Raw genomic sequence first — 17388 nt, forward strand, 5'->3', positions numbered from 1 at the left:
AATCTTCTGATTCTTGAGATAAAACCGGCTGACTGACAGACAGACAGAGCAACAGATAAAGAGTTCCGATGTCACTCTTCGGGTACAAATAATTCATGGTAGATATGTAATTTGTGTACATTATGTCTTGACTGACCAGATCAAGAGATTGTAGTTAGAAACCGAAGCTCTAACATAAATTCTTTACACGCATAATATACACTTTATACCGACTTAAAAAAGGAAGAGGTTATCAATTATAAATAAATAATAAATATTATAGGACTTTTTTACACAAATTGACTAAGCACCACGGTAAGCTCAAGAAGGCTTGTGTTGTGGGTACTCAGACAAAGATATATATACTATACTCGTATAAATACTTAAATACATAGAAAACAACCATGACTCAGGAACAAATACTGTATCATCATACAAATAAATGCCCTTACCAGGATTCGAACCCGGGACCATCGGCTTCATAGGCAGGGTCACTACCCACTAGGCCAGACCGGTCGTCACAATCAATCAATCAATTAGACCGTATTTTAATTTTTTGTAATTCTTCAACGGCCTCCTATCTTAGTCGGTAGTGTTTCGACACGAAATAATGAAAGATAAAATCCTCAACAGGCCTTGTGTATCAAATATGACATTATTGAAATATGAAATATAACCAAATCATACACACGCACAGACAGTTTACTTTAGCCGATTCTGAATGAACCTAATAGTGAACCTACCAAAATCATAACCAAAAATCACATAAACAATAATTGGGACGTTGCAACAGATGTTAATCATTTGGAATAGCTACATTAGTACAGATAAGTTAAAGCTAAGTTGTATAAGGTGGTCGATATAAATTTAATATCCGCGTAGGATTTTGTTCGTAGCCGCTGGCGAGTGGTCGGGATCTCGTGTAAACACAGCCGGTGTCGGGCCAGGCAATCGCCCGCCCGTCTGCTTATTATACTCTCGCGTCAAATTATGGTCACTATGACAGTTCCTTTAGGACTATTATGCTTAAGATTAATTTATAAAATAATTGAAGAATCATGTTTTACCATATTTCTATTATTACTAAAGTTACGTGTATAAATAAATTACTTAAAGTGCTAACTTACAAAAAATTCTAAAAACATTTCACGTGACAACTACTCCAAATAAAAATTAACTGTCATTCGAGGCAAGAAGTATGGTTATTAGTAGGTTCTAGGCACTTTTAAAGATGGATTTTCAGGTACTTCTTCTTCTTCTTAGTCGTTTTACTCTTGACAGAGTAGTCGTGGTCATCATCGGATGGTGACAAGCTTCACAACACGCTGCCTTCCTGCCACATTCGTATGCCAACCCATCCACTGCAGCTTTAACCTGGTCCGTCCATCTCATTGGTGGTGGCATCATCCACTCACCCCTGGACCACACGTCCGTCGCTCAATAGCCGCATCCCCCTGGCGTCATACATGGCCAAAGAAGGTGAGGATGCGAGATTTCACAAGAGATGGCAGACGCTGCTTGATGCCGAGTTCCTGGTGTATCACTCTTCAGATGTCACTTTTCGGTTGCATCTCCCAAAGTCCGCTTTGGCAACCTACTTGTAATCCTACAAATCGGCGGCGGCGCAGCAGCTAGTTTTTGAAGCGACTGCCATCTAACATTCCAGTTCAGAGGGCAAGCTAAGCCTTGTGGGAATTAGTTCAGTTTCCTTTAACATGAACCTATTTTTTCACAGAAAAATGTTTGTAAAAATATTTCGTACACAAGTCCCCAGAAACTCATTGGTACCTATGAGTTGGGGTCGAACAGCGACGTCGACGTCGTTGATGATCCATTACCTTTCCGTTATCTTGACTACGCACTCTTCAATCGCTGAATATATGTCTCTTGTATCACGAAAGTCTTATCTTAGTATCTTGTAAGTTTTATTTAATTTGAAGAAAAAAAAGAAAAGGTAAAGTTAAATTCTTTAGCATATCTTATTCGAGATTCCGAGCAAAACGTACAGAAAATCTTTGCTCATAACCCTCAGCTTAAAAAAGCTCATAAAAAGGACAAAAGTTAGTTATTTAATAACTTTCTAAAGTGTCGGAATGTTGCTTAAGAGTTGTTCATAACATTAGAGCGCCTTTAAAATCTTGAGTAACTATACTTTGAAGTTGCACTCCAGTTTCATGGCCCCACCTGGCGCATGAAGCGCGCGTGCACCGTTTTCAGTCAAAAACAACGGCGCGGCCATGACTGCGATAGTGTTGCCGCGGTTAGCGACCGCCGTCTAGCTGCGGACTAGCGAAGCTATGGACCCTGCCATAACGGCTTGTGACATCGCGAATCTTGTGATTTTCTTAGCTGAGTTCATAAATTTAAAAATCTTTGTTAAAGAAACAATACTAACATTGTAGTTACGTCGAATTGCAAATAAAAAATGTACATTCCTGAACTACTCGTAACATTTAGGTAATACATTTTCAAATACATGCAAGTAACTCGTAAATTAAAAATAATTATTTTTCTTCTATATTTTCGTTTCAGGGTGTCCCTGATGGATGCCTGACGCATTCTTATAAAATAAATTCCGCTGTAAAACCTGATAAGCAAATAATTATGGAAAGGGTTACATTGACCGTCTACACTTTGACACTTCAAACTCGGTGCAGAGTTATCTTAGACAAATTCTATTATCACATAGGTATTTTTAAAAATTAGAACGCCTAAAATAATGTAAAAGGGAATTAAGAAAAGAGCCTCAAGATAGGTTAGGTACCTACCCAAATATTCAAAGCTACCAAAATTGCCCATATTTTGTTTTTAAAAGAATTTCCTAAAAAAAGTTAGCTCAACAGATTAGCCGCATCTTCATTGTTTCGTTGTTCCTGCACGGCGGGGGCGTGGCGGGAAAAGTTGCACATTATTTACGATAGCCACGAAGCCGATGCACCGATAAGGCGCGTCGCAGTCACCGCGTCACGATCTTGGCTATCTCCCGATAGATATTGACTCTATAATAATACTATTAAACACAACTACTCACAATGTACCCAGTCCAATATGGATTAGGATTAGGGCTGTATCCCAGTGAGTGAGTGTGGCAAACGGCAGGTATAACGATTTGCTGTATGATAAACAAGACAAAGCTAGCAAGCATGTATGGCAAACAATCAATCGCAGACAAGAAATAAAAGCATCATACACTTTAAAACAAAATTCTTCGAGTATTCGGTGAACATAGATGCAGGCGATGCAGCGATGCAAAAGTACACATTATGAATGAAATCCATTCATAAGAGGCCATGCAGTTTTGTGACTCGGTGTATACAAAAAAATAAGGATTTCGACGAATTGAGAAGCTCCTCCTTTTTTTGAAGCCAGTTAAAAAGAAAGAGGGCATTCATAGTATACAATACAATAAAAACAACTGGAAATTTGCGAAACTTTAAGCCACGAAATGGTCTTCAGTATGGTGCTGTCCTGTTGGCCAGCGCCGATCTTCCGTCGGCGGCGCCAATAGTGATTACGTACTAAGGACAGGGGTGCGAAACTCCTGAGATCGGCCAAACTCGGCTCCGCTCGGCTCAGCATTGCTCCGAGCAATTATTAGGGTTGGCACCACTTGACTTCCTTTTGCGTGCACGACCACAGATAAGATAATCACTCGAATTTTGACAACCCTAAATAGCCGAAAGGGATAGTGCCATATATTAGAAAGGGATAGCAAGATTCGACCCTGAACCGCTGTCAAACTTCGGTTTTGTAGAAAGTTTCCTTTCTGTACGATAGTACTATTATTTATTCTGTGCTAAGGACTGCGACACAAGTCACTTTATTTGACTTGTGTCGACTTTACTTGACTTAATTTACGATATTTAAACCAAACGGACATACCCATGAATTTATCTTAATCGGTACTAATCAGTTAGCAATTTCATTCACCCCATTTGCTCCAATATTCGTGCTACATCTCTTACCTTAGGATAGAACCGTGTAATTGTACAAATAAGGCAAAGTTAAGTGTCATAATAAGAAATTATAATTATTTTGTTTACCACTAGGTAAATGTCAGTCGCTGTAAGTTTTATTATATAACTAAATGGATCGTTAACTTTACGTAGTTAACTTATTTTACAGACCAAACACTAAAAAAGTTAGTATTCTTCGTCAAAAATATATATGCCTTTCGTTTATGATATCAATAAAAACTATTTATTTATTATTACTATTTGTTTTGACGAGTAATATAAAACTACCTCCACTATGACTATTAGTCGCATACTTATACGTTGAGTATGTAACAGCTGATCAAATCTAATTACAGTATAACGTAGAGTTATTGCGAGCTGTGGTGTACATTCAAAAACATTGAAACTTATTATTCAAAACGGTTTAAAAAGTTCGTCCTACATTATTTAAGGAACTGTGGCACGCGTTGGCATTTCGCCACCTACGATGGGAGAACAATCGAATGGTCATAGTTTTTTCAAGTTTCCCACGAGCAGATGTGCAAAGGCCAGCGCGGCTCACTGGCCTATTAACGGCAATACGCCCGCTTATTCAAGACGTTTCAATTATTGATAACTGTCTATACCTAGAACATAGAGAAAAAAATACATAGAGTGCTGAGTGCTCACTCCATACATCAGTTTTAGTACCAAAACGACTATTATTTTCATAGTCGACATCCAGCATCGTAGCGGAATTATCAGTACTGCTACTTGACAATAGATGTTACAACAACTGAAAAGTCTAATGCTCAACAATTTTCAGCTAATATTATTAACCAGATTAACCGGATCTATTTACAACTGCTTCTGCTTTGAATATTAGTTGTAAATTGTTGTTCAATACAATTATAGTGAGTCGCGACACTAGAGCATTCTAGTATCAAGTAGCCGCACTGATAATTCCGCTACTCGATGCTAGATGACGACTGCGAAAATAATAGTTGTTTGGTACCAAAATTGATGTGTGGAGTCAGCACTCTATTCTTACTATATTTCTCTATGACCTAGAGTGTTACTGAGTCGAAGCAGTGTGTACGAAGGTGCACGCGCACTTATCAATATTTTGTATTCTCTAACCTAACCTCCGACCTAGTAGGTAACTAATACCGGCTCAATCTGATTTGCGCGAATCTAATTAACCTTTTAATTACTCGAAGCGGTCTTAATAAGACCAGGATATATATTTGTATAATTAACTTGGCTATCACAAGAACACCTGCGTGATTTTAAACTTACCCTATACGAAAAAAAAAATACACAGCCTAGTATAATTGAGATATAAAAGTGCGTGGTGCGTGGAATTAATTAATATACAAGATACCGAACTCCTCCTCCCACTAACAGGAGTATTTATAAAGTTGATGGTTCTTACAAAAAATTAAGTATAATAACTTAACTTTTTGGGGTTTTATTATTCATAACTGTTAGCACTTTCAATGGGACTTTTTTATCGTCTTGATCACGCTGCTATACAAAGTATTTTTATAAACAATTTTAAAATCGCTTACCAACTTGTATGCTATGGGTAATAGCACAATCGGATTAGGACTAACCTCGAAATCTCTAGAAGAGCCCTGAAATTTGGAATGCCCGTTAATACATGGTACACATTTTCCAAGATGGCTGCGATTCCTCGAGGTCCCCAAATGTCAAATAGGTGGACATGAAAAAGAGACCTTTAATTAACATACATACCAAATTTCAGGACTCTTCTAGAGATTTCGAGGTTAGTCCTAATCCGATTGTGCTAGAAGCGGTCCGGAAGTCTCAGTCGCTTTTGCTGCATAGGTACCTACATTCAAATTACAGTTACCTTTTATAACAATTCATAAAGTAAACACTTGTTATTTTCGCAACTTTGTTTCATATGTAGTGAATTCTATAATTGTACCTTGCTCATTTTACTGTTAGGATTTTATTGTGGTGTTATTGTATATTACGTTTTACTAATAAGTAGGTGGTACCCTACAAAGGTATTCGCACTTTAGTATAGTTACCAAGACATGTTGGAACGGGATATAATATTGAAGCAAAATTACAGCTCGTAATGTACCTAATTCTGTTTTAAGTTAGAGTCACAATTACTAGTACGCGATCAATTACTAGATTGAATAATACCTAAGTAGGTCAAACAAATATTATTACGGTGTAAGTCAATTTGCATTTTTTTTTTTGCTTTTTTTTGTTTTAATACACAATATACTACGTTTACTTGTTTACTTGTGTCACACTATTCACATAGATAACTATTATCCTACAGACTAAATTTACAAGAAAATCATAAATTAATAAACTTTTCCCTTATCTACTAGGTAAATACAAAGAAAATTACTACAGAGGGAAGAAACAAAGAAAACTCATACAAAAGAAACTGAATCCATGAACCTCGCACCAGAGTAAAGTTATAATATTCTTACTCCGCACCGGGAAAATACGTACACCACACACACACCGTGTGTGTGTGTGTGTGTGTGTGTGTGTGTGTGTGTGTGTGTGTGTGTGTGTGTGTGCGTGTGTGTGTGTGTGTGTGTGTGTGTGTGTGTGTGTGTGTGTGTGTGTGTGTGTATGTGTATATATATCATTTAGTAATGTTAGGTATACATAATGTAAACATAACATTACTATCATCACACTACATAGAACACGTATAAGTATTATAATCCCGCTACATAGAGATATTACGAAAACGAGGTTAGACAACGGCTCATAGAAAAAAACACCAAGCAAATTAATTGATATTTAAGTAACATTTTTTAAATGAAAATGTGTCGGCGGTGGCACATGTCGTGCCATGACTGCAGCACGCAGGGTTGTCGCCGTTGCGTGCACAACGCCTGCAATCGGGTCAAAGTTGCATTGGCGCGAACCCACCATTAACTTATTTAATTATTGAAAATATTTTCTACTGTTAGAATTTTCCCATAGTTTTGTATTACGTTTTGTACGCAGTGAAGAAGAAAATGTATATTTTACTACCTACGTTCTCATGTTATTTATTATTCCATAATAGCTTGCTTAGAACCTTTAAATGTCGAATTAAGGCTAGCTAAGCCTTCACGCTAGCCCAATCCGCATTGGGCTAGCGTGGGGACTATAGCCCAAGCCCTCTCGCGCATGAGAGGAGGCCTGTGCCCAGCAGTGGGACGTATATAGGCTGAAATGATGATGATGATGATGAAGCCTTCAAGAAATAGGAGTCTAGCAGCCCAATTTGGCTGGATCACAGACAAGACATCCTCCAGACTGAGCATAGTAGCTCTACCCCCTTTGCCGCAAATACGGTAGTTATAGTCGAGTCAAAAGTGTATTTGTCTGACGTCCGTGTCTTTGAACGGACCAATCACGGCACGGGACCTCGCTCACCTCGTCCCCCGCACCCCCGTATTTTTGGCAGCATCGGTTTCATGAAATAATTTCTCTAAACTCCGTCTAGAGGATTCCTAGTCTATGGGCTGGATAAATTTACAAAAGGTGACGTTGCTTTATTTATTTCTCTCTCTGATCGTTCCCTCATGATTGAGAACAGTGATTATCGCTTAATAGTCCACATTTGGAGCATAATGATTTGCCACCAACGGCTTTTGTCCATCGCGTCTCCGAGTAAAACTTGTGTTTGGTGACCGACCTCTCTTTATTCGGTGAAATTTATGAAATCAAAACCTACGCTAAGATAATATATGGTATAGGAAAAAAAACAAGCTAAAGTCCCTCTTGCGTTTAGTTGTGTACAGTTTACAGAACAATTTTTGAAATAACTGCTTCATGCACAAGACCCGTAACAGCCATCAAAAAACCAGTTTGAATATAAAATTTGCTGCGTGTAAACGATTGAATGCGTTTTCCAATGGCTGTTATATACGACTGTTATGCGTGGTTGGCCAGATAATATACATCCTATTTCACGAATAAATACATATTTACATACAAATACACCTCGTTGTATAATATACGTTAAATACTATCGACATGTCCCATCAAGCATAGCGATTAAAGTAATTCTGAAGAAATGCGAGGGTTTCTCCCATTCGGCATAAAACACATGTAGGAAATAAATAAGGCCGAGTTAATTACGAAATTGTCATCGGCGAAGGGCCGGGAAAATTGCTCCAATTTAGATGTAAAATGTCTGGTCGAGCGACCTCTATATTCTCCACGCAAATAGTTGATCGTGGAGGCGTCGGCCTCCGGCAACCCCTTCAAAATGTACCAAGTCCCCCGGAAGGGAAGACGCATGACCTGGGGGCCAACCACGAAAACCGAAATTCGCAAATTGCGGAGATCATTCTTTTTTACTCTAAGACTTATTTAAATAGAGTGACAAAGAAAAATGCCCGCAATTGACGAACTTCGATTTTTGCGGTTATAAATATATATTGTCTGCCAGCCACATACGCCACACCTGACGGAGACAATTGTACATATATAAATTTAAAACGGGCCGGAAAATTAGAAGGAAACAAAAGAAACGGCGCGCCGCGCGAAACTTGCGACGGAAGATATGACAATCGCGCGTTTTTACATTTTATCTCAGTTACTCTGAAAATATGCTTCTAATATTTAAAATTTTGCTCGTCAGATTCCTCGGCTATACCTACCACTAGCTATTTTATATTAACATTATACTGCTATGATATGCAGAGTACATTGAATTAAACAAAAACTAGACATTTTCGTGTTTTTTTTTATCCAACTTTAACTTTTTAAGGGTTTGGATGAAGTTTGCCCTTGTAAATATAGTCTAGTTTCCGTGTGAATTTTCATGGCACTAACCTTTGCTTAAAACGTGTAAAACAGTCAATATAAAAACTACAATTTTACGTTAGGGGCCCTCTTGCCCGGTAAACTAAGTGCTTTATATGTACGAGTAGACCTAGCCGCGCTGGTTTGTTTGTGCGTTCGACTTACCTTTGTTTATTAAGTGATTGGAATATCTCCGTTGCAGTTTTTGCGCACATTAGTAATTGCTTATTATACGGTTATCTTCGTTCCTTCTAATTGGAGTAATGCAAGTTGATCTAGAATTCAGTAGAATTTGAATTCAAATGTCAAAGTCAAAGGTTCCTCCAACTTCTGTCAGGGTATTGATCTATTGAATTCTATTGATGTAAGTATTTAAATGAATAGTAATGCTAATTTATAGTAGTAATTTGCCGTAAACAGACATTTCACGCTACTTCAGTAATTCCGTTTTTTGAGAAAATACTCCTTAAGAAATACTTATTACTCCTGCCAAAATTATAACATAATTAAAATAAAATATGGATAAAATTTATATGTAAACTCGTTTTGTAATATATGCACGACTAAAAGCTTTAAAGAGTTTAGTTAGTAGCTTGTTACGTTTTCTTTTTATATTACTTAATATCACATTGGAATAGTTTCCAGTAAAATTAGTATATTTTTCATGAAATTACCTACGTTTTTAATAAAATACTACAAAGAGCTCGTGTCTAAATATTATCATAAATTGTATATACCGATCTATAAGAAGGGCAGTCAAGTCGACCAGTAAACGATAGGATTTTGGATATGTTGGTTGCACTTTTATCGTCTATTTGTTATGCGTTACAAACCTACGTACTCAGAAAGTGACGGCCACAATGACAGATGATAAAGCGCGACCACCTTAGGGACGCTGGGCGTTGACTTGTCTGACAAAAAAACAAGATTTAACCGTGTTTGCGCCCACGACCCGCGGGTTCGCGAGTTACACAGACTACGTGACACTCTTGTTATTCCCGTCTTTAGGAACGGCGAGCCTCAGTAACCAATATATGTATGACCTCGATAACCGTATCAACTATGCCTCATGAGGTATCACAGTAGGAAAACAATGGAAACTACACTGAACAAGTGAACACTGCACGGTGCACGCATCGTAGGACAGATCAGAACTATAAAAATGTGTAGCTGCAGGTTACTTTTGCTCAGGACGTCTTCGTCCAAAATCCTATTTTGGCACCTTTTTAAATCGTTACAGTACCATTTTGTCAGCATACAAAATATTACTAAATCGTCACCTTAAGTAGTCCACATTCCTATAGTTTATCTTGTACATATTTATATATGGTCCACAGTGCTAACTGGTCACCATTCGTATGTCTCTCTATAGTAGAGTGCTAAGGTGATATTTATAATAGTATTCAATATTGTTTATTCACGTCGTCTACAACGTATCCCGCACTATGCTGTCCCACACACTCCGCTGGCTCCACATAAAACCAGCGCCGTTGACCACGCTAGTCGTGCCAGCTGCATTGCTGAGTGGAGACCATTTCGGCTTCACATCTCTATTTCCACTGCTTTGTTTATCTTTGCCTTGTACTTGTACATATGATGTGTTATTTGTATTGATGTGTTGTCTGAATAAATGAATTCTATTCTATTCTATTCTATATAGGAATGGTGACGAGTTAGCACTGTGGACTATCTTAGGTATATGGACAAGTTAAGAAGGTAACCACTTAAGGATGTCGACGAAACAGGACAGTGGAGTTAATGGTCATTAATATCAAATATCGTTTAATATTTACCTACCAGCCACTTTCCGATGAAGGAGAATATCATGAGAAAACCGAACTAATCTTACTAATCTCAACTTTACACACCCAAACTTTCCCAGCAAAGCTTTTAAAATCGTCTGATAGTTGATGATGGCACGCTTCAAACTTGGAGACACACATTACGTTGACCGGTGCAATCCATATATCGGCATTTCTATGAATATGTATTCTAAATCTTTTTCTGCCAATCTTCTCCTTCAAAATAAGGTTGTTCAAAAGTAAATGTTTCTTGAATTTGAATTTTGGTCGATTATGGAACATTGAATGGGTATTGAATGGGTTGCTATTATAGCTAGGCCGCCTATGAGTTGAGCTGCGTATACTTGCGTATAGCTAGCCACCCGGGGGTTGCGAGTCGTGCCGTCGCGCGACCTCGCACTTATCTTGCGCGCTCTCACGACCGCGCCACGCAGCGCGCGCACGACCGCGCTTTCCTTGTACGCTACACTTAGTATATACGGCGCTGTGTTGTTGTCAAACGTCGGAGAAGTTTAGGGTGATTGACCTTGGGCATTATTCTGTTTTGACATCGCGAATCTTAGGAAATCACTGTCATATCACAAAGTTTGCCGTAGATATGTTTACTTTAACTTTTCAAGAGCCACTTGCAACATCCAGGGTTAGCCAATAACTCAGAGTTAACCGTTAACGCAGGGTTAAATTGTACTGGTACCTACGGGTTTAACCAGTCAACCCCGAGTAATCGGCTAACCCTGGATGACGCAAGTAGCCCTAAGAATATAGGCAGCCTTGCGTGACTAGCTAGACAAATCAGAGGGCCTACCTCGACGTGTTGCCTCCCTGTCACACTTACGTCCGAATTTACAAGTGCGACAGAGTGGCAACACGTCGAACGTAGTTCGCGGTAGGCCCTCAGGCCTCCAGGACGTACTCGTATCTTAGACAAAATGTCATTAGTTTTTGTAGGGCTTAGGAGTCTTTCTTATCATTGTCCTAGGAAGGATGGGCGCAAGCTTAAGTAGAGGAATTTACTGAGCCGATAAAATTTCCAGACGAAACAGTCCAAAAAGACGGTCTTTAAATTTACTCATCTGCACCATACTGCATATACCTACTGCCTAGAATGGGTAGAACCAGTGAAATATCGTTAAAAGCAGATCGGCTTCGCTGTTAAGTCACGATCCTCAGTAATAAGGATTCCTATGCGGGGAGGAAGTATGGAGCCATTTCTGGCCAGTAATTTCATGTCGTAGGATGTCGTAGCGTGTCACCTTATAAATTCAAAGGATGTTTAAAAGATATATCCCGCACTAGTACGACAGCACCTTTTATCACTGACATAAAACATTCGTTCCTCATGCGCTCACATAAGTACTAGAATGAGTTATATAAGATATATGCGTTGTGTTGGTCTTGTGGTGGTTCTAGGTCTTTACTGTAGTAAAGGCACCAATTATGAGACATTTAAGAGAAAAACCGGAATATTGTTGATATTTCCTGATAGGTACCAACCTGTAAAATGTCTACCGCTTACACATCGCGCTCGTTAAAAGTTGAATACCTATGCTATGATGTTGGATTAAGGACTAATGGTTGTCCTTCATGTTTTAGACGTGTTTATGAAAGATACTGCAATTAGTTTCAACATAATTGACAAATTAAAACTATAGAATATTGTTTTTCTCCAGTCATGGACAGTATGGCGTCATTTATTTTAAAACAAATAAAAAATAATGATACTTACGTAAAACTTAAGCAGCAGCAGTAAAATATTGCCGGTGTTTAAACACTGATGATAAATACTTATTTTACAGGATTTATGATATACCTACATCCCATTACTGGAGTCACGTCCAACATAGGGGTGTTTACTATACCTATACCCTAATGAGATTGAAAAACTTGTCTACAGTAAACACATCTGTTATACATATTTACATAACGAACAACAACGAATAACATGAATAAAATATTGAGTTAAAAAAATATATTTTATCGAGCCTATTCTAAACTAAATTATTCACTTACAATAGGAATAGGATTAAATAATGGTGATAAGGATGCGTTTTGCATACCTTTTACCTAAATGGGCCAAGAAAGGGCTCTCTATGTTAATTAAGTAGGTATGTATATTTTATTTAAATATGACATATTTAAAAATAAATTAGGTCCAAACCAACCAACCAAGACCAAGGTAAGGAATAGGTTTGCTGGCTATGGATGAGGTCTTGGTGGCTCAGATGGCAGAGCGCTGGAGTATCGATCCAGAGGCCGTGAGTTCAAGTCTCACCCAAGACAGTAATTTATCCACTTTTAAAATTTAATCTAAGCTTAGTAGCATCGTTAGCAGACGTTTCTGCTTGTTAAAAATTAAAATTAGGTCCAATTTGACCCAAACGTCAAATCATACGGTTCGCACAGACAGTTTAATTTAAACAGCCACTGATATCAGATGGCGGTAAGGGCCACCGCACACGTTCGACGGCCGCACGTATCTGCCCATCTCGCCATTTGCATCCAGCCTCTCCCTGTGGCGTCAGGCCAAATTCTGATGGGAATTACTGTCACGTAGGTAATAAGGAATGGAGGTCTCATTCATTAACTCTATTTTTTTTTTCTTTAGTCTATTAGTGTGTCCCACTGCTGGGCAAAGGCCTTCCCTCTTTCGCGCCACCTGTCTCTGGCTAATGCACACTCCCGCCAGGACACAGAATGTATCGAGGTTGTCCCGCCATCTCCGTTTGGGTCTTCCTCTGCCCCGAGATCCATCCTGTGGGATCCAGTCCGTGGATACTTTGGCCCTGATACTTTACTCTGAAATATACACCTAAAATATATTTAGTCTATTGGATTAATTTATTAATATTTTCAATAGCCGTCATGTCGAGATTCCATCTTCAGGGGTGATGAGTTTTAAGGATGACTCACGCTAGAAGGTTCCGGGCCCGGGCCAAGACGTCCGACACTATAAAAGTGGATAAATTTACTGTCGTTCACGCATGTGAACCGTAAAGCGCATAAGAAGGATATGTTGAAAATATTCACTTTCAACGGGTACCTAAGTCTCAATAGCTCAGTCGGTAGAGTGGCGAGCTGGAATCAGAGGGCCTACCGCGAGCCACGTTCGACGTGTTGCCTCTCTGTCGCACGTAAATTCATACGTAAGTGTGACAGGGAGGCAACACGTCGAACGTGGTTCGCGGTAGGCCCTCAGGAGGCCGAGTGTCACTCGAGATAATGGATTATCCCACTTTTCTTTTATTAACCGACTTCCAAATCTCAAAAGGGGGAGGTTGGTTATCAATTCGGTTGTCTGTTTTTTTATATTTTTTTTAATAGGTAGTTGATTTTCGTGGTTCTCCACGTTGTTATTCGTTATCCCACGGCGCATGCGTCGTGCCCCCGTAATGGCGGCCCGGCCGCACGCGCGCCTCCCTAATTGATAATAGCCAACGTGCGCGCAACGAGCATCGAGCGACGCAATTATCTCATTGCAGCTTGCGATTTACCTGCAGCGCATAAACGGATTTTTGTGGTCCGCCTTTTGTGAGAAATATATAATTAAGTAGTTTTCGTTAAAAGAACCAAAGTATTTGTCATTCGTGATTTAGAATTTAGAACATTATCGAAGTAGGAAAAAATCCGACTGTGTTAGGAAATAAATATTCCAAAATTAAATTATAGTGTAAGTGGCCATGTGAGCTATTCAACCTCCTGTGAATCCGGCATTTTGAAACTTTTCCCAAAAATCGGCCAAAAAAATCTATATAAATAATAAACCTGCTCACCAAATTTCACGAGAATCAGTTGAGAAATGGGACATGTAGAGCCGGGCAGTTAATGAATGTTAGTGAATGCAACATACTCATTTAAACGAAAATTTGGAAAGAAAGCCTTAAAAACTTTTTACAAATTAAAATTAAAATATTTGTAGGTACAGTCACCACACGGGATTGTTAAGCCATTTAGGGTTTTTGCTAAATTGGAAATTCTATAGCGTCAGTATTGGACAACCAATTTAGCTAGGACCCTAAATGGCGTAAAATTCGCAGAGCGTGATGGTACATATTAGAATATTTTTCTAAACACTTCTTTAAATTACAGGCTGGTCAAACTTACTTGGAATTCTTCGTTAAGCAATTATAGTCCTATATTTAAATGTTCGCATGTTTTATGTCAAATTAGTAGACATCCTATCCTAGACGCGCACATGGCGAATTCTTTAATCGCTAAACCCATCACAATACTAAGCACATGCTATGCAGAAGGCGTACGTTAACAATGTGAAAACAAAGTAGACCTTATTAGTTGTATAATTTAATGTTGTTCTAGCGAAGAAAATCAATTTCGTCGTTGGAATACAAATTAGCTAGATCGTTTAAAAATGCCTGCTTATAATATCATAACTGACGTTAGCGAACGTCGGAAGTACCTCGAGTAATTATAGGATGAGCTAAAGGTCAATTTTATAATGTAACCAACAATAAAAAAATATGCGTGAGTTCCTTTGAGTTGTAAGGACTAATTAAATAATTAGGAATTTAATACTCAATTGTTAATCAGCAATCAGTTAAAGGGCCAAGTTCACATATGTTATATTTACTACATAATGGAAACACATTGACATTCCATGCACATTTTTATAGTAGGCAATTACAGATATTGATTTAAAATAAGTAATTACAAAATGTTATGTGCACATTTATTTTCCGGTCTAGGCTACATCTCATTTCCGTAAATTCTCCACGGTACACATAAACACAAGCCGACGATGGCCGCCGCATCTCACAATAAAAACTTCCTGCATTGAAAAAAAACTGGGTGCGGGTTTCGTCGAAGTTCACTCGAGTTTCCGATTGCACTGTCTATACGATCGGAAGCCAATATGAAGCACAATCTAATCGAAACTTCGAGCTTGCATCGATTACTACCTAAATTTGCCATTCGATTCTTTCATTGCGAGTGTCTCTGTAAGCGACGGCAGCTACCACACTGGATATATAACCAGAACAACGATTGACTAAGACTTGAATGTTGTCTTGCATTGCTGCCCGAGTGTAAGCGGATACTTAAGAGCTAAAGACAAACAGTCAATCTACTTTGCGTCCAGGTTAAGATGAGCTTTGAGTGGGATTGAATTCAATAGTGTCGCATACTATGCCGCATTGGTACCATGAATCGATTGTCCACTGCAGTTACGGCCTCGACCACCTAGCGAGCACGCAATCGTCTCGTTGCGAACCTACTAATCGCACAAGGACATTATTTTAAATTGAAAAAAAAAACTTTGTAAGTATAGGTTAATAGCATTCTATTTATTATGTTATACTATCGGTAAAGTTATTTTTTAAATTGTCTTTAGGCATGTGAGTGTGTTAATTTCTCTGGAATATATTACAGTCCAAAATAATTGTCAAGTTTTTGAGTATGTGGTGTTATTAAGGTTATTATCAACGGTCCACTTATGGAATAAAACTTGGGTAAATATTGTAAGCAATCAGAAGAGTCTGTTTCGAATTTACCTTAAAGCTAAGCTCATTTGATAATTTCTTGAAAAGGTCATTAAGATTGCACATGATTATTTATTGTTAACCCAAAACTAATTGGCCACTTTGCTCATTTCGGCGAGAATGGATAACTCACCTCGCGACACAAGATATAGATTTCCAAACCGGTTCCAGCGCAACCCAGCAACTCACCGTATCTCTTATCCTTTCATCTCATCTCTTAAAGACTAAAATAATGATATCATAACATCATTATGCCATGCAAAGTGGGCAAATTTATGTCTCCATGAGGTGGTAAACTTAACGCCTTTAAGAGGCAAATCTGCATACAATGCAGGTACAGGATTATAGTTGTCCCAGGCTTGCCCACTTTGTTTTTTAGTTGTTAATGTAAATCATTAAAGGCTTAGATGCACCTGTTGCGTGTAACACCATACACCATTATTTTGAAATTATTAAAAATATCTGGGAGACCGAGCTTTGCTCGGAAAAAATATAAAAACTCAAAAATGCGCGTTTTCCTAGAGATAAGACATAGGTCTTATCTTCTCTTAACGCGCATTTTTGAGTTTTTATATGTTATGCTATATAGCTAGATCGATTTATCGCCCCCGAAAACCCCCCCGTATAGCAAATTTCATTGAAATCGTTAGAGCCGTTTCCGAGATCCCCGAAGTATATATCTAAATAAATAAACATATAAATAAATAAACAAGAATTGCTCGTTTAAAGTTATAACGCAAAAGTAGTAAAGAGCACCTTTTACACTTTTGTTTTAATGTAAAGGGTAATTAAAGTTTGTACATTTAAGACGTTACACGAAAGCATAAAATAACACTAAGTTGAAATTGCTGATAAATTAAAGTTGAAGGTTTATGTAACACGATAAAAAATGCAGTTCTGTGTAGGGCAAACCTTGGCTATTCGGTGATACGTAGTTATCCGGTGATAGTCAGTTTTAATGTCTTTTAGCCACGTTACCTGGTAATTATATTACCTGAAACCATATTACACCACATTAGTCACATCCATGGTATCTCTTAAACATTGTTTTAAGCAATAAAATTACCGGGCAACTCGGCTAAAAGACAATAAAACTGACTATCACCGAATAACTACATATCACCGAATAGCCAAGGTTTGCCCTACCTATATTTTTTTTACTTTAGATAGTATTGTTAGCCTTAATTCTGTGAAAACCCCCGAAACTGGATAAAATCCCATTTTACTTTAATTTTATGGTCATTCTTTGAAGTTTTTGTAAACGTCACATTGGGAAACAAGACATTGTTTTCAAATCATCCCTCAATATTAAAAAAAAAAGGTACGCTCCTGTGAACGTAATGATGAGAACATAGGACAGGACGTTGTAGAGATCCT

At 38.2% G+C, this 17388-nt stretch overlaps 1 protein-coding gene across 1 annotated transcript in view; it reads right to left on the bottom strand.

Annotated features, from left to right (window-relative positions):
• LOC134792074 (serine protease nudel) overlaps positions 1-14990 on the bottom strand; it is a 388506-nt gene extending 373516 nt beyond the window's left edge. Inside the window, exon 1 of the mRNA XM_063763202.1 lies at positions 14980-14990. The gene's annotated coding sequence lies outside the window, so the exon portion shown is untranslated. The remainder of the gene's footprint in view (positions 1-14979) is intronic.
• Positions 14991-17388: the final 2398 nt, after the last annotated feature.

This window comes from Cydia splendana, chromosome 7, assembly GCF_910591565.1.
Source record: "Cydia splendana chromosome 7, ilCydSple1.2, whole genome shotgun sequence".
NCBI classification, from domain to species: domain Eukaryota; kingdom Metazoa; phylum Arthropoda; class Insecta; order Lepidoptera; family Tortricidae; genus Cydia; species Cydia splendana.